Source organism: Pelmatolapia mariae, linkage group LG10_11 (assembly GCF_036321145.2).
Source record: "Pelmatolapia mariae isolate MD_Pm_ZW linkage group LG10_11, Pm_UMD_F_2, whole genome shotgun sequence".
Lineage (NCBI taxonomy): Eukaryota > Metazoa > Chordata > Actinopteri > Cichliformes > Cichlidae > Pelmatolapia > Pelmatolapia mariae.
This window is the reverse complement of record NC_086236.1, coordinates 50382140-50400555: the sequence shown is the minus strand read 5'-3', so window position 1 is coordinate 50400555 and position 18416 is coordinate 50382140. Positions and strand designations below refer to the sequence as shown.

At 39.3% G+C, this 18416-nt stretch overlaps 1 long non-coding RNA gene across 2 annotated transcripts in view; it reads left to right on the top strand.

Moving 5' to 3' along the window:
- LOC134637266 (uncharacterized) overlaps positions 1 to 18416 on the top strand; it is a 63716-nt gene that overhangs the window by 14659 nt on the left and 30641 nt on the right. For both annotated transcript variants that reach the window (XR_010095096.1, XR_010095095.1), the window contains exon 3: positions 17839 to 17962. This is a non-coding gene — a long non-coding RNA (uncharacterized LOC134637266). The remainder of the gene's footprint in view (positions 1 to 17838; positions 17963 to 18416) is intronic.

Genomic DNA, 18416 nt, shown 5'->3' with positions numbered 1-18416 from the left:
TTCAAAAAAAATTGTTGTTTGCCAAACTGAGGTATTTTTTTGAAGAAGTAACTATATAATTAATTGCCCAACATTGGTCATTATATACTGTATTTTGCAGACAGAGAGTTACAGAACTCTCTCCCAGACCACAGACTCATACTCATAATACAAGTCAGAGCTTTATAAAAAAGAAGAAGAAGAAGGAGAAAGAAAGTTGTGTTTTCAAATTTGGAGTTCAAGTTATTTTTACTTCCAATAGTGTTAACATACATGTCATGAACAAGATTTTTTTACATTTTCATTGTAAGTGGGCTAAAGCAGTTAATTAAAAGTAGTCTAACATAAATGTAAATGCTGTAATTTGATTATTTTAATAAACCATGTAACTTGGATGGATTCGATGCTGGCGTGACCACAGTGCACACGTCTGATGTCGCTCACAGTGGTCCAAGGGATCGCTCAGGGAGTTTGTGTGATCGCTCAGACACATTAAAAATTAGAGGGAACATTGCCCACGATTATCATTAATTTATCATTATTTGCATCTCAAGTAAGGTTTTGCGTTAGTTATTACCCTTTGTTAAAGAAAAAAAGTATCAAACAAAGAATTTACAAGTACTTTAGAAGGTACTGACTCCTCTGCCATCATAAATATGTTATTAACAGTAGAATTCTGAGTTGCCTATTAAGTAGCTGCTATTTGCACCACCTTAAAAACTGTGATATCCGTCAGTAAGCACTGTAAACTGCAGTGGAACTACAGGTTAACAGCACTGCTCGTCATAGGAATTTAAAAACAAACTTTTCTTTTTAACTGATAAAGCTGCGGTGGGATTTGGTGAGTGTAGTAATGTATGAAGCTTCTCATCTATAAACTGAAAGGTAGCTGTGGTGTGTGTAGACTCATGGAGAGCTTTGATGTAAACTTTCCAGTTAAAGCAGTCTCCAAAAAAGCTGTAAATATTAATTATAATTTTTCTGTTTGCTCCTGCTATTTTAGTTATAATAAAGCTGGCTCCCCCCGAGTCGTCCGTTGAACGCAAACTAGGTTGTTTAAGCGGAGCAGCCCAGTGTTGTGTTATTTTAACAGACAAAGTCAAAGAGGAAGCGAATATGTTTGCCACCTCGGGGGCACACATGGTACCTCTGTTGATCCTGTAAAGCAGTATTTAATCAGTGTCTGCATAAGGATGTAGCGTTCAGTGGGGGGAAAGCCGTCAGCCATACAGAGAAAAGGCTTCAATTACTCAGCTACCGCATTTGACAAAGGCCAGACCCTGTAATTCACGGTGCATAGGTGTGTATATGTTTGAGGAACAAACGCTGATTCATTTACTGTACAAATACTGGGATATAATACGGGCACTATTATCCGGCTTTAAAAACATTGAACATCTAATCGCAGATAAGTTGGCTAAGTTTTTAATGGATGAATATATAGATTGATGGACTCAAAGTTACCAAAGAGATCAGTATTTTTTTTTCTTTTTAATTAGCACCTGTGAGCTGTTTCCCATTAACACTGTGCACATTAAAAATCCCTCTGCTTTTTCTAATTAAGTAAAGTGGAAACAGATTAGATGGCTTCTTTGAACAAAGGTCAGTGATTGCACTTTGTCTCGCCCCACTGTTTGTTTGTTTGGCCGGCACCAAGAGAGAGTCTGCCACTTCTTCGCAGAATGTCACTTCACAATCACTGTTTGTTTTAGGGAACAGCCTTTTCTTACCCTTTCTGTTCATCTCCTCGCAGTGTTTTTTTGTGTCTTCTTCAAAATGTGATCAATAGATAAAGACGTGCCTCTCACTCCTTTTTTTTCCCTTGGTTCCATAGAGGCGAACGTATATTCTGCTCTACAGGTGGGAAAGAACGGCTGATGCGATATAGATTTTTTTGCTGATATGATTATGAAGCACGTGGAATGTCAGATTAAAGCCAAACTGATGAAAGATAGGCATCAATCGGGGACATCTCCGGAGAGGCTGCGAGGCATGACGTGGTTGTCAAGAAGGAGGAATATAGTGACTCATCCCTCCCTAATCTCCCCTTTCCTGGACAATTGATCTGCCTTTCATATCCATTAGCGTGGCTTTCATAGGCGCTGTAATGAATGGCCAGACAACAGACATACTTCAAGATCAAACTCGTCTCTTAGATGGAGAGAAAAAAAATAGCAGAAAAAACCCACAGATAGCAGCTGTGATTCACACAGGTATCTCAAACGTCTCCAAGTAGGACCTTCATCTTAGTGTTACTAAGAATAATGGTGTAGCTTACAACCATGGTGTTATTCAGTTGTTAGTACTTACATCAGTGTTTGCCATTCATAATGTACTTTTTCTGGTAAAAGATGGAAAGAAGAAACAAAATAGTAGTGTTGTACTGGTATAAAATTATTCCATCTGTTATTTTAGGGATTTTTCTAATAAACTAGTGGTTAATGTCACATCAATAACTAGTACTTTTTAGGCTGGCAGCTAACAGCGGATGTCACTTTAATTTGCAAATGTTTAAAATGCTCGAAAGCACTGCAGTCAATGTCTGAATTCACTCCGATTATGATAACGCAATAAAAATGATTTAGGTTTTAAGCAATCTCTTCTAAACTATGAGCAGCTACTCACAACCACCCAGTGAGCACAGCCCCAATCAGACCACTGAAAAAGTGATTAGGTGGACATTTTCTCTCGCAATAAGCGGTCAGCACACATTCCAGACTTTTTGATTCATCTCGGTGTGATTTTTTTAGGTGGTGCTATGATTACCACCATCACATTCTTTCAGTCTGAATGTCCTCAACAACACTTCTGCGAAAAGTAAAAAAAAAAACAATAAGAGGAAAAAAAAAATCCGAGTTACGCATGAGAGGAAGCTGACAATGGGAGTCAGACAGGAAGGAGAGAATGACAGAATTTAATAAAGTTCAACAAGGCAGAAAGGATTGCAAAAGCAGTGAATAGCGATTCTGCTTTCTTTTTTCCCCCCACCTCCTTCTTTACAACTTCTGGCTACTTAAACACTTTTACACCCTGTCCTTTTATCTGTGTCTGCATTCGCTGACAGAGGAATAGCCGGACACAGAGGGAGACGCTCATTCCATTTTTATTTGAATGTTGACCGAGGATGGCCACCATCTGTGCAAACTGTCTGACTCTATGACTCTCCTGCATTTCCAGCCATAAATATCAGACGGGGCTTCGCTCCTCAGATAATCCGCACATAGCAATTTGTCCTCCCCGCTCTGATTTGCCACTATTTAGGCTTCGATCACTATTCTCTTAAGTTGACACAAACAGAAGCACTATATCATTTTCAGCAAACAGCGATTTCTGTCTAACATCATCTCACACCCTTTTGTCCCATTTACTGTGGCATCTGGTGCCTTTGTTTTTCTTATTCCTCATCATAAAGAAAACCTCTTCAGTCTTCCCAGAAACCCAGCCTACACTTATGTCTTGCTGGGTGCATTTTTTTTTTCTTCTCCCCCTAGTCACCGAGAAGCCTTCCACTAAGCTCAAACACACAAGGGGGAGTGGTGAAAATGGGGTAGATGACATTGTTTTCAGTGATATGGATGCACGGCTTAAAGACAAAAGTGTTGGTTGAATGTTGTCATGTCAATAAGCCATCAGTCGCGCCGCTAACAATAAGTTAATGATTCCCCAGCAGTAATACATTTATGAATAGAGAAGTGTCTTCTTCAGCCCAGCGGGTGTGCCCATTAAAACAGAGCATGAACAAAATAATTGTGATTTGCAGATAAAATCCACTTTAGAATGGGATTCCGACTGAGGAATTGTTGAAAGAGCTGTAATTTTCCACTAAAACGTGACACACACTCACAGGAGCCCTGCTAATCAACTGTGTGTGTTTGTGTGTGTGTGCCTGTTTTGAAGTTTGCATCTTTGCACTATATTCAAATTAAATAACAAATGCATTTAGTAGGAAAAGGTTTTCTTATTTTTTCCCAATCTAAATGTTTTTTTGTACGTCCTTCGCTGTAACTCAAGTTTGATTTAGCTTATAGGTAGTACAAATAGTTTTCCTGCTGTAAGTACTGATGGAAAAAAAAGAAAAAGAATCTATTCTCAAAGTGTGAAATCCATGTAAATGGAAACACATTAGACTAAGAGTACTCTTAATTAACAAAGGAATAGAAAGTTATAAAGTAATGATACTTTTTGAATAATGAACTAAAATAATCTTATTCTATACAATTTCCTTTCACTTCAAAAGCAATTTGGAGATGGGCTTTTTGAATTAATTGTGGTTTGCAAAATGAATCTAAGATCACAATTTAAGCACTGGGAAAAAGTACAATTTATAAACCTGCTGTATGGAAATATGTTGAGGTTTTATCCTTTTTGCTCTCTGAAAACAAACGTCTCTCTTTCCCTTTTATGGGTTTAAAATTGCCGTTCTTTAACTGAATTGATTGCGAGTCATATAAAATGTGTGGCAATTATTTTTGCATTGATGAAAATGAGAAGAGAAGAAAATAAAAAGATTCATGCACATTTATTTTGCGTTTAAGAAATCTGAAAATGCTTCAAAAAGTGTTCCAATTCTTTTGGCTCTGGTGGAAAAAGTGAAGTGTAAAATTTGACATTTAATAAAATAAAACATTAGATGGTAAATATTCCCGGGCGTGCTCAAGATTACGATTCACTCACAAGATTAAAGCTTGCAGCTGATGAAAATATCAGAGGTGTGTGTGCGTTTATGGAGACTGTATGCTTCTGTTAAATATTCTGTTTCTGTCCCTTCTTCAGCAGCGGTTTAACGGTACCTGACTGGAGAATTACTTCCTCTATTTTCCATTTATTTCACGTTTTAATACTTGGATAAAAGTGGTAAAAACATGAGAAATAAATGCCAGTTTGTTCGTTGATTAACAACAAATTCACAACTAAGGAACAGATTTTTGTCATAAAACTTAAAAAATGCTAATAAATACTGTGTAGTGTATCTATAAAGATTATTTGGAAGGTAAATACAACGTTGCAACTGATTTTTAAAGCACACAATAAGCAGGTTGGGTTGTGTGACAGTTGTGTGACTAACAGGAGTGTGAACTTGGAGCATGCAGGTTGTCTTGTGTTTAACAGTCACTGTTCAGTTTTGTCTTCATTTTTTTCTCCACTTTTTTCAAAATATTTGGTTAGGATTAGCCAGCAAACCTGCTTATTTAGATTTAAGCAAATGAGGTTTGGATTTAGATACAGTGAGTTCGGAGTGAGATTGCTCTTATTATCGCAGCGCTTCAATGGGAGTCACATGGCTACAGCCAAAGGGCTAGCGGGGTACCTCTGAGACCCTGGCAGCTTTTACTAAACGGCGGTGCTTAAAGCCCTCAGTTTTAGGACTGAATAATAATACTCAGCAAGTATATAATAATGTGTGTGTGTGTGTGTGTGTGTGTAGTAATTGAAATGTGCTGCAGCATTTTCCAGAATTTTGGCTTAACCCTGACCTGTGTCACTCTGATGTAAGCGACTGACTGTTTTTGACTTTTAATATTTGCTTAGTGTAGTGTTAGATATTTTGGTGGCGGCCCCCTTTTTTCCACCCAGCTTTCCTCTTTGCTTTTTTGAGTTTGTGCAATGACACACTCAAAGAAGTGAGAAAGGTTGACTGAGAAATGTGACTGTTGTTGGTGTTGTTGGCTTTGTAGCAGACTCAAAGAATTGCCCTCAGCTTTAGCTCAGACAAGTTCACTGTGTAAAGTCACAAACTGAGCGATCGGAAGGTAAGTCCACAGGCCGGCTTGTTAACTAATAATTATTGTAGAGTAGCATTAATTATAGCATGCTGTTAACAAATACCTGTGATTATCAGTAAACTAATAAACTGAACTTCACATCTTGAAGTGTCACTGAAAATGATCTGTTTACGTGAACTTTTTTGTTCATAAGCGTACTTAGTTGAGTCTTGAAAATGAGAAGCTAGCTGTCCTGTGGTACCCTGGTCAAGTAATAAAACGTCTAGACACCAACTAACATGAATTTCCCTTAAGAATTAGTGTCATCAGTGTGAGAGACCTGCCCTGCACTCTGGGGTGCAGTTTGAAATACTGTCTTTAAATCAATGCTCACCTCTCCACTCTCCCTTTAATTGAACTTTGTTGCCTCTTGTTAAGGCCTTTAGTCTAAGAAAACAGTCCTTAACTGTAATGAAAGCAAATCAAACTTTCTTCAAACAAGTGTCTGGCTACATGTTGCTATGTTGCTACAAGAAAAAAAAGAAAGAAATACGGCTCGTCTGTAGCTTCTCCACCAAAATTCACTAAGCAAGGAAACTTAGAAGATTAAACAGTTAAGTAGGTAAAGCGGAAACTAAACAGCGTTTACATCCACTGGTGACTAGGGGAGATTAAAGAAGGAAAAAAAAGGCAGTAGCTACAAAGAGCAAAGGCGTGTGCGAGGTGGTTTAGATAATGGCACTTTTCCTTTTTATTTTATACTGTCAACAATTGGCACTTTGGAGGGAAGTCCATGCAAACCGTCTCCATGTATCATGCTGCTCGTGTTTCCAGAGCAGCGTTATTGACACAGTAAATTAGAGGAGGCACACATCAGGTAGCTGACAGATCCGAGGCATCAACAGCAAACTTATAATCGCAGCTCTGTCACAGTGGGTGAGTTTCTCTCCCTTTCTCCTCTTTTTTAATGTTCACACTTCGCATTTGCCCATGCCTCTATAAGTCCATTCAGCATTTTATTTTATGGACATCTAAAAAAGAATGCTCTGCTTTATTGCGAGCATATAAAAGCTCCTCTTACCTGAAAGCATTTTTTTCCTTTTTTTTTTTTGGCTCCTATATATTATTTTGCGTAGTTTGTACACAAGACAACAATGTAACTCTTCTTAATCTTTTTAAAATTTTCCTAACAGGAGATTAAATGTGTTTATTTATGTTTTTTATAGCGTGAAAATCAATTATAAGGTATTTTACACAATTGTTGTTCCTTTATAGTTACCAGAAAAATGACTGATCATGTTCGGGAATTTCCTTCAGTTGTTTTTTTTAACACAAGCTTGTATGTATGTATTATTGAGTCCTGTGGTTGGAAAACAAACAAACAAAAAAACAAAAACTGTCCTTCTTTATGACTAGTTGACTTTCCCGGGTCTTACAATAGCATTTTCCTACAGCCTCTTTAGTCTTTCCACTTCTATAAATTCCCCTGAAAACCTCAGCTTGGGAATGCCACGTTTCGGTCGTGTCTGTTTCCGTATGTGATTATTAACTGGAATTACTGCTGTTTAATCCAATAGCCCTGTACTTCTCTTATGATTTATGTGTCGTGACTGTAGCATGACACAAGGGCCTTTCATCTCACATATTCTATATAACATTTTCAAAAGTATCTGAGGGAAGAGAGACAAGTAAAGTGGAATCACTGTAAGCATGTTTGCTGTTTATTGTGTTAGCATGTTATGTAACAGCATTTAGCAGAAGCAGAATATTCTGTGTTTTTTTTTTTTTCCAGCTTCAAAAATCTAGTATGTAAAGTGTTTGGCGATGAGGAGATACCAGTGAGAGACTTGGGGGAAAAAAACACAACTTTTACTCTCTAAACGGTGTGGCATACTGCCCTGGTTACCATGGCTATGAGAAGGGTTTGAGAGCACATTAATCATGAGGATGTAGGTTTGGTTCTCTTATTCATAATAGAAGCACAGAAACTCCAGCCGTTCTTTCTGAAGCTAATTTATGATGTTTAAGACATTGGTTTGTAGATCATGTGGAATAACTCTGAGAAATAGGAGAAGAAGGAGAGATTCCAGCAATTAGTCTGTAGCAACAGACTTTTTTGTAAGAAAAAAAAGTGTTAAGATAAAGACGCTTCTAAATGTTTTCTTATCAAGTAAAATTCCGACCAAATTTTTTTCATATTTAAAAGTTGTGTTGAGTCGTTAGCGGATGTCAATGTGTTCCTGTGCTGGAGGTTTTATAGCTTAATGAAGATTAAATGTCTTGAAAAAGTTTGGCATGAGAAGATGTGTTCATTTGCCGCAAAGGCCACATTTGGCACTCAACCAGCCAGTTCTTAATTGCTCAATCTGGAAATAGTAGATGATGCCTCATGTCGTTGCACCTATACATGTCTTGAGTAAATGGAGCTCTTTGTGCCCACGCATTTTACCTAGGACGGAGAGGGAGCTGATAAAAATTAGATCATGCATAAAGAAGTATCGCTCACGCTGTTGTGCCACTTTTCTGAGCGGCTATTTTTTCCCTCTTTGTCTTTGGTCAGAGACAGCAGATTGATGACGGCGTGACAGAGTGACATTGCATTCTGGGAACTCAGGACTATAGCCATAAATCCATGGCGATTCAGCTTTACAATGGCCCACTGTCTAGCCATCAGAGGGGTAGGAGGTAGTTACTGCAACACCCTAGTGAGCTGCTAGGGCACGACTATTATGCTTCCTCGAGGAGGAAAAAAGGGGTAAAATGAAGACACCAGGGGGAAATAGGCAGGATGGTAATGAATTATGAAAAACTAATAGAATTGAAAAAAGAGGAAGGGGAGACAGAAAAACCTCTATGGTGAGTGGAAATTTCCCACACTCTTTAGACACTGTGATTCTTTTCAAGTAGATCTTTCAAATCTGAACCTCTGCTGTATTAGAAAGCAAATAAAACACATGGACAAATAAACACTCCGAGTTCTTTATTGACCTTGGACAACCAGCTGTGTTGTGAGTGCAGCTCAACTTGGCTCTCTACACCCTCCCTCAATTGTGTGTGTGTGTGTGTGTGAGCAGAACACAACTCTTGAGTATGAGTGCGTGTTTTGTTCAAACTGCATAAATGTGGTACCGTGTTCATTGAACAGCTGCCATTTTACAGTTTGTTTGGTTTTAAAAAAAGTTGGAATGCTACTAATTATACCTATTTAAAAAATAATTAATTTGCAATGCATGCTATAGTTGCAGTGACACATTCTATTAATTGGCCTTGTAATATTGAGGACTTTACAGAATTATATTTACACACAGTGGAGAGGATATGATTTAAATACTAAAGTTTTCCTGTGACAGTCCTATGTAAAAGTATTTTAAGGCTACAACCCATAAACACTTACAGCGTCCCAGCAAGAGTGACAAAAGACTGAAGCAGATCCAATAAAAGCTGGAAGGGAGTGTGTTGCATTATCCAAAGTAGGTGGGACACATCTTCTGGAGGTGATGTAGGTGATGTGTGAGTGCTGGGAGGAACAATATCTGTGACTACAGCCAGAAAACATCTGAACTGCGTCTGTATCTGTCTGCTGCTGTGATCTGGGTTAACCCCCTCCCTCAAATAACACAACTGAAACTAACGCACTGTAAAGCAGTGAATTCCAAGCAAGCTGATAGCTAACCAACATTTTTTTTTCTCTTCCTGAATAAATGGGCACAATCACTGAGTGGAAAATATTTCACTCCTCTATTTGATCACCACAAAGACTCTTGGTGATTTTGGCTCAGTAATGGGAGCCATACCTCAGCTACTAGCATTCCTGGAGCGCTTTCCTTCTTCAGCGGCTTTACTGTATGTCCTTCCTCCTTCTGCGTGATCGGGCCTGCACCACTTGTCATCTCCCTGGTGGCAGCTTAGATTCTCCAATTTTTAGGTTAATTAATCAAAAATGATTTCTTTTCTCATTAGCCATGCAGCTGGTTTGCAATCTGCAAAATCGATGTTTTACAGATGTTTCCCTGGGTTTTGTTTTTCGAGACGGTGCTGATTTTTATTGGGTATAGATTTAAGAGGGTGCTGAGGGATTGTGAGTTAACTGAGCTGCACACAATCACACACACACACACACAGCCACAGACTCACTAAATGCATATTATAAACAGTCACAAGCCCAAACAAACACCTGCATGAATACAGGACAAAAAAACAATCGCATTCAAACTCAGCTCGGCTCGCGCTTACTTGCTTTCAGTTCCCCCAAATCTTAAGAAAATACAGTGTTGAATGTAATCTGCTCATCTAACTGATAGAAACAGCAGCTCTCTCTTTCTCCATTTTGGTTCGCCTGTATTGAGTCGATTGTTGCCAAACCCAGGGGGTTGAGCCACACACACTCTCTCGCTGGGAAGCACTCTTTAATCACGTAACAGCTTCTGGTTCTAGTTCCTGTTGGTTGTAAACAAATGTAATGTTGCATTTCCTGCAGTCTAGACATAACAACAAACCTGGCAAAACCAGAGAGAGGACCGATGGCGGTTGCTAAGGAGTGGCTGGCACAAGTCGCCAATCCAGGGTCTGTGGTCTGATGGAAGGAACACAGAGGTGAAGACAGCTGAGGTGTTGGGCATCGTCGTTGGTGTTATTTTGAGCTGTGCATCTCTGAGGAACGTCATAAGTCTTGGGTAAAAGCTTGTTCAGCGTGCTATTTGGTTTAACATGATTTTTTCCAGTTTTTAAAGATGTGTACAGTACTGTACTTTGTAAACATTTACCCTTTTTTTTTTACCATGTTTCCACTCATATATTTCTGTGTGTACTGGTTATAGAAACTTTCTGAGTCCTCTGTGTACCCATTGTGCCATCTGCTATGCAGTTGTTCTGCCGTGCCTGTGTGTGTGTGTTTGTGCCTACATTTGTACTTGTGTACACCAGTCCCCACCCACCGTTCCACTCAACTACACAGGAAAAAGAAGATGAAGCAGAGGAGCAAAGGAGCCCAAAGAGAAATTATTATTGATTTAATCACATAATCAGCCGCAAACACTTCAGGCCAAGATAGCAAATCCATAATAGCCTCCCCACATAACCACCTTTACAAATTTACCATCAAAGCCCTCCGCGCACACACCGCAAACACAGGAACCAGGGGTCACCTTCAGTCGCTGGCAAAATATTGACTTTCCTAATGCTTCTATATGTTTTTGAGTTAAGCGTTATCAATCACCGATAAGGGCTTGATGTCTCTGAAACATAACTCCTGGTTGAGGGATTACAGCATCGCTTCTCTCGTCATAATCTAAGCATATCTTTTCAGACAAAAGGCGAGGACGGTAAAATCAATTTTGTCAGAAGCAGACATTTCCCACTGTGCCTGGTCCGGCCTGTCTTTAGATAAAGTACACGAACTCTGCAGTAACCTTTGAGACATCATGAGTTGTTTTTGTAAAAGCTTTGCTGTTAGCGCCTCAAGGAAAAAGAATTTTAATTAGCACTGTAAAAAAACACGTATTTTTTTTATTCTCCTGAAAATGCACACTTACTAACTTTAAATCTGATTTCCCAGTTTTACTGAAATTATCCTAAAACTCTGATGATGCATATCCTTTAAAGTACTGTAATAAATTATAAATTAGTCTTGTTGAATGAATGAATTTCACTCCTAAAGTCAAAAACAAAAGCACAAATACAAAAGCAGTTGTGTCTTTTTTGTTTCTATTAATTGTGCATAAGGCAAAAAAACTTCTTCTAAAAAAAGTTTTGTTTCAGCCAATAAAGACCCAACAAATGATAATTTGACGTCAATCGGCTGAGCTCTGTCTTCATGAAATAAACATAAAAACACTTCCAAATTCTCTCCCTGTTTTCAGTTTGTTGCCAAAAAGTAATTTAAAGCACCCAATGAGTGTGCGTTTTGTTACCTTGGGAGCAGCTGCAAGGCTGCTGTGAGGAGCTCAGGAAATCTCTCGCAGTCTTTCGACAGTCTGTGATGATGGTGATATTTGTTTTCCAGAGTATGTTTTTCAGAGCATGTACAATAGACAGACAGCCTTGCATTGATATGGTCCAGGTCCAGGGCTGTTTATGAAACTACCTCTGAAGGTTTTGGTGCTCAATATTTCAATGAAATCTCACTGTCATTTGAAATCATGCTGCCTGATTTAGGACACAATCAAGGTACAGTAGTCAAAAAGTAGATGCAAGATACAGTAGACAAGTATTTGGTCGGATTATCGACAGTTCTACACTTATAATAACTGCGGTCTGCCTTTTTATTATTAGTATTATTATTATTATAGTAACCAAACAGCTGGGTTTGTACTAAAAGCAGGGAGAAAAAGTTTAACTCCAACTGCTAATACTTTACTTCTGTATGACTTAGAAAGCTATTACAGTCTATACAATAGTTTAGACTGTTTTAAATCTATTATTAATTTCACCCTTAGCAGCTGCTCACTGTTCAGCAATCTAACTGTTTAATAATAAGACCCAAGCGCTAAATTTTCCACAATTACACATACGAGGGGAGGGGAGAAAAATAATCTAAACCGCAATCTTAACGTGTATTATGTATATATGTATTACTTCAGATGGAAATGAACATTTAAAACCCTGAAATATCTGCCCCACTCTGTTGTTCGGTACACTAAGGCACACAATTTGTCTGATTTTGTGTGGAAAGCTAACAATGAATCTGATTCAGATTTCAACACTCCATCAACATCCATCTCTCCAGTGATCTATCCATTCAGTCGCCTATCCCTGTCCATCTAGCCCAGGGCTATGGAAGCCTAATTGTTTACCAAAGGGTTGCGGCTCATTTGCTCCTGGAGATTGGGCCTAATTAACACTAACTTATCTGAACACCGAGGAGCGCTGTCCACTCCACTTTAATCTAATCTGTACTCTTTCAAAAAATAATGAGATCATTTACACCTCATTAACGAGCAATGTAATGTCTGGGCATTAATCATAATGATTGCTTATCATTTCACTTTGCAATATTATCTCCTCTAATGAAACTGTTCACACAACTGCCAAGAGGGCCTTAATTGGTCGTGTGAAATCACAGAGCACCCAGCAGCTTGCCGCACCGTGTGTGAAGTTCTAATTTGCATGGGTGGGTGGGGAGTGGGGATTTGAGGGGTGGGCACGAGGGGATGGCATCACTTAAGAACACACAGAGAAATGCACACACAGGCATGGACGTGATGGAGTGAATGGAAACGTGGTGGGATCATTTAATAAAGTGTTATTATTGCGTTGTCTGCTGTATGCCGACAACAATGCAAGGAAATTTACAAACAGTCTGACGAGGTCAAATAAATACCTTAAACTTGAGATCGTTTAGACTTTTTCCTATTTTTTAATGTTAGGTCTCAAAACTAAATATATGCTTCTGATGTTTGCTGTTCCTCTCTCTGGCATAAGATCCATGCCAGTGGTGGGTGTGATTATCCAGGCGACATGGCATCCTGACTGATCCCAGCTTTGTGCCACCACCATGAAGCCCAAACAAGAAAAACACCCATCCAATATCCCCATTTTTGCATTGTAGCCTCTTACTGTATATCCACCCAGCTGGCCATCCCCGGCAGCCCGGCCTCCTGGAGGATATTTTAATACCAGTTAGAATATATCATCCCCTCCAGTGTGTGTGCGGACCACCTAAAGAGGCCACGCTTGACTGGAAGGAGGAGAGCACTGAGGCTCCTCGGTGCCCCGGCTCCCTAGGCTTAGGAGGGCTTAGGTGCGGATGTCATTAACTCTTTCTCCCTGGTCAGAATGGCTAGCTGCTAATTGTGGCCCCTGGTCTGTGAGCTGAGCTTGTGTAGCTGAGGAGAAAAGGCTTGCCGTAAATTGAAATCTGAGCAGCGTGTCTGAGAATCGGGGTGACTTCCATCCCGTGCAGTTTTAAGACACAGTCATAATTCCTTCTGGGCTAATTTTATCATCCATAGAAACATTATTTTTTCTGTTCACTGCACCAAAATCTGTCACCCTTTTCATATTTTATTACACCGGATCACAATTCCAAGTAGCCAGTGACCACAGTCATTGAGTTCAAGTCTGCCAGTCTTACTAAAAAGCCTAGACTGAAGTCAGGTTGGACATTTCTTGTTATGTTAGATTTGGTAGCTTAAACTTTTTTCTTACTTTAAAAAGCAGTTTTACTTTTTTTAAAACCTGTAGGCATTTTTTTTAACGTTGTTGGAACTGGTACTTGTTGATACATGCAGCATTCATGGTTTGCACTATCATGACAGGCTGACTCTCTTCAGTAAATCCAGCCACAATTTCTGATTGTTTGAATAGAACTGTGCGCGCTGTGTGTCTGCTGTTCACTGAGCTTTACAGAAACTAGCTGTGTGGAGTAGCTAATCACTCAGGAGAGGTGTTCACTCATTTTTTCGCTAAAACTTGGCTTAATAGAAAAAGTTAAACAAATAGTTTAGCCTTTAGCATAATTAGTTTAGTATATATATATATATTTTTTTTTTTAAAGCAAAGATCCAACAACAATCTGGGCAGTAGTTAGATACAAAGTAAATACAGGGTCAGTATTGCCAAATATCAGCCCTGATACTTTTAACCTATAAAGGCTAATTCAGTGGGCTACACAGTGAACTTAGAAGATAATATCAAAGTATCGATCCTATTGTGATAGTATCAATCCGATACCAATACCAGCATTTGTATCGGTACTATCAATATCTGGATCGATCCGTCCACCTCTACTGGGCAGGTGAGAGTACTCTTTTCCAGATGCCAACTGATGAATGCAGATGAAGCTTCAGTAGTTTGTTTAGTCCTTTGCTCGTCTTTGATAAAAACACTAATGCTAATTCTGTTTTTTTATATATATATAAATGGTACCTTTTGTTTCATTTCACTTATATTTTTTGTAATGAAAAAAGGCCTCTGGTATCTGAGTCCCACATGTAATTGGTAATCATGCAGAACTTTAAGGTTCATTGTAAGATTAATTGTAATGCTGAGGACATAATGGACCCAGTAAACATGCAGCTGGCATGCAGATTCAAAAGTGTCCAGGATGAAGTCAGGTCCAAACACTCAGGAGGCCAGCACAAGTGTAAGGTGTCAGAAAAGTGGTCCAGAGATTAGTTTCATGTACCACAGTTCTGCCTCTCAGTGTACTTCCCCCCTACTATCAATCCTCCCTATCGTTGCCCCTCGTCTCCTCCGCTGTTCATCAGTCTGAAGCTAACTGTCAGCTCCTCTCCAGCTTATTAAAGGCTCTGGTTAACATCCGCTGTATGGCGGAGTCAAACGCCTGGGCTGGTATAACCACGTGCTGATATGATTTATTCTCTCCCCGAGGAGCCTTCTAATGAACAGAGATGTATGCTCAGCAGCCCCGTACATGTAACCTCCGTGTGCTCAGAGGACGGCTGCGCTGTAATATGATAAGTACCATGTCGATAGCCTGTATGATATGCTAATCATACTAAAACACGGTGCCTCAGGCTCTCCCCGTGTTTATTTATGAAGGCTTGACCTGAGGGAGAGCAATAATCGGCTTTTCTCTGAACTCTCTAACCCTGGGAGCCAAGGGAACCGCCAATCACACACATCTGAGTCCTATAATTCCCTCACCTCTCTCGCGCGCGCTCTCTCGTTTTCTCTCACTCTCTCCTGTCCTTCTGTTTCCCCCTCAGCTCTTGCTGAAACGGTAGATTTATGCAAACGGCACTGAGTGTGCATTTTCCTGCCCACATTTGTCGAGGGCCACATGTCAAGGGCTCAAATCATTAAACTAATTATTAATTGGGACTGACGTAAACATGCTGTCAGCAGCCTCACCGACTTGACCGTGTTCTCAGCTCAAATATAACACATTGATTTGATGTGGCAAACATTTAGTCAAGACATCACCACTCCTCTGATGCAGAATACATTGCAAGTATTGCACAAATATACAATTTCTTTTTGTAAACAACATTTGGTGAAAGTAGAAGAAATATAGCCAAACTGATATTTTATGATGACATGTGATATAAGTGTTTGCACAGCCTTATTCCATTTCCTGTGCTCTTTATAAACCGTTTGCTTTAGTAAAACCCAAACATGAATATTCACATCGAGTCAGTGTCGAACTTTTCAACACTTCGGTGCCCCTTCGCTTCAGCTTTCCGTGCCTTTGACTTTGACTGCCTGCGTCTCGCTATGGATTGTCTTCTCATGAGTACAGCTCTCCCGTCACTGCAAACATGAGGCTGTGCAAATATTTTGAGGGAGTAGACAGGCTGGTTTGAATGGCTAGTGGATACACAGCGTGGAATGGATATTGCTAACAGTGTGATTTCCTCATGCATTAACATTTTATTTATTTATTCATTTATTTATTTATTTATTTTTTGAGGGGTGACCACAAATGACATTGAGTGTTCAATAAGCCCATTTTTCATAAAGTCTTAGTCGCAACGTATTAAAAATAAGTACAAATGTGTCTTGGGGTAGGGTGTAAATCAGAGCTCGGGCCTTGCATCTGTGAGCTAGGAAACAAAGGTTTGTTTGTGTGCCTCAATCACTCTTGCTCATGAAAGCAGACACTTACTTGAAAAAAAAAATCCTTCTCCTTTTCTTTTTTTCAGGGAAACACTCTAAACCAACATCCTGGGTATAAATTTGCAAAACGCAATACAGGCCTGATTGTGTGTTGAGTGGATGTGGGGTGCATACGAATAGACCCTGTACCCCTGCCTCTCTCCTCCTCCAAACAGTCCCCCCCACCACCACCTTCCCCCTCACCTCTTTCTGTTCTCATGCAGCCAAGTAATGTACAACAAAAAAGGCACAGCTGAAAGTTTTTTTTTAAATTTCCCCTTTGTTTTCTCGTAACAGTTTTGAATTCAGAGTTCTTGTTTGTGTTTTAACCAATCGGCATAAACCAGAAGCAGCAGGTGTTTGCAAAAGTAAAATAATAATGATGATTTTCAAAGGTTCATAAGCAAAAATGTAGTTAATATATAGTTGTACGACAGATCACAGCACTGAAAACACTACTTCAGAAATAAAATAAATTCTCAGCTGCTGGTGGCAATATTGGATAATTCCACTTTAAGAGTTTCAAACTTTTTGAGCTCACACTGTTCACGCTTCCAACTTCAAATGTAGCAGCCTTCATCGCGCCATGTCTTTGGCATTTATAAGACAGGAGAATAACTTTAAATGTGCACTCTACAGTATCATAGCGATGACCGAGTCTGGGAGTATCTGAATGCAAACTCTGGGAACAAGTGAAGCTTTGGCACTGTCACCAGGTCAGCTCAAAACCCCCTCCAAGCCCAGCCCCTCAGCACCAGGTGTTCCCTTGCATTCAAATGATACTCTTATTCATAGACTGTCCCAACTGGAGTATTAAAAACTCAAAATTTGCAACTGAATGCTGATATAATCCTGGAAATATATGTCTCCATTAAAAAGTAGCCCATTTGAAGGAACAAGGCGGTCTTTGTGTGGGGCTTTATGTATATTTATCAAGGCGCTAAAAGGGAACCAGAGGTGGGGGTTAAGGAGAAGGGGATAGGGAGTAGCAGGGCAGACTTTCCAACTGTTTACATGTTAATTTCAAACTTAACAGCCCTTGTCCTGGAACTATTTATACACTGAATGCAAATTAATTTCGTCTCCCTCTCTTATCGTCCTTTTTTTCTCTTTTTTTTTAGCAAACACTTGACTGTTGATGGAAAAATGCTAATTAATGTGTGCTTGGAAAGTTTTTTTTTTCTGACTAACTGTGCCCCTGGATTTGAATGACAGGTTGCATTTTGTTAATATGAATGCTGGACTGCGACTCAGTTCCATTTTCGGGTTTAGCTACATCAGGTGTCAATAATGACCTTTGTCCTGAAGGATTTTTGCATAGTGTTACGCTTTTATTGGGGGCAGTTTATTTGATTCAGGATGTTGACTCACCAAAATATGCAAATGTTGAGAAAGAAAGCTGCCTGCCTGGATGTTGTGTTAAAGCAAATTTTAATAGAAAAGTGCTACCTACAAGATATTTTTTCAAACCACTTGTTTCATTTTCAGTATTATTTTTCACTGTAATGTAACATAAAGCTGTCTTTATTATTACTTTCTTCTTATTAAATTGTGAATATTATGCTCCAAAATAAAGTTTACATTTTGCTTTACCCCACAGGTAGCGCTTCTGCTATGCATGTGGAAAAGTGTGCAGACACGATCAGCATGTGACTTATCCTATAAACGCTCTTGAACAATTGCCTTGCTAATCACATTATGGATACAGTAAGCTCAACAAATTGGTAAGTACACTTGCCTACATCTTTGGGGTGCTCTCAAGCAGATGAAGCTACTGCAGATTTGAAACTGCTGCATCAGTGTAGCACCATTGTCATAGCAGTTTCCTGGTTCTGCTGTTCATTTTTGGTTGATTCTTTGAAAGTAGCTGCAGAACAACCGAGTGTCATCTCTCTGCCGATTACGCTTAACTATAGGTAACTAAAGGTTTTCACCTACCTGTAAGCAGAATGTCATAATATATCATTTTGGCTGTTTGCTGAATACTGGAGATATAACTATTCCCACAGATCTGCAAATCTTATTTGCATTTATATTAAGCAGAACCACAAATATTTCAGCTGTTCATCTTGAATCAAAATGGCTTAGTCCCAAGAGTAGAAACCAACAAGCAACCTCCTGGCAACCTCAGTTCACTAACTGGTTGCCAAATGGTGTCTGGACTTTGCTAGCCTTTAC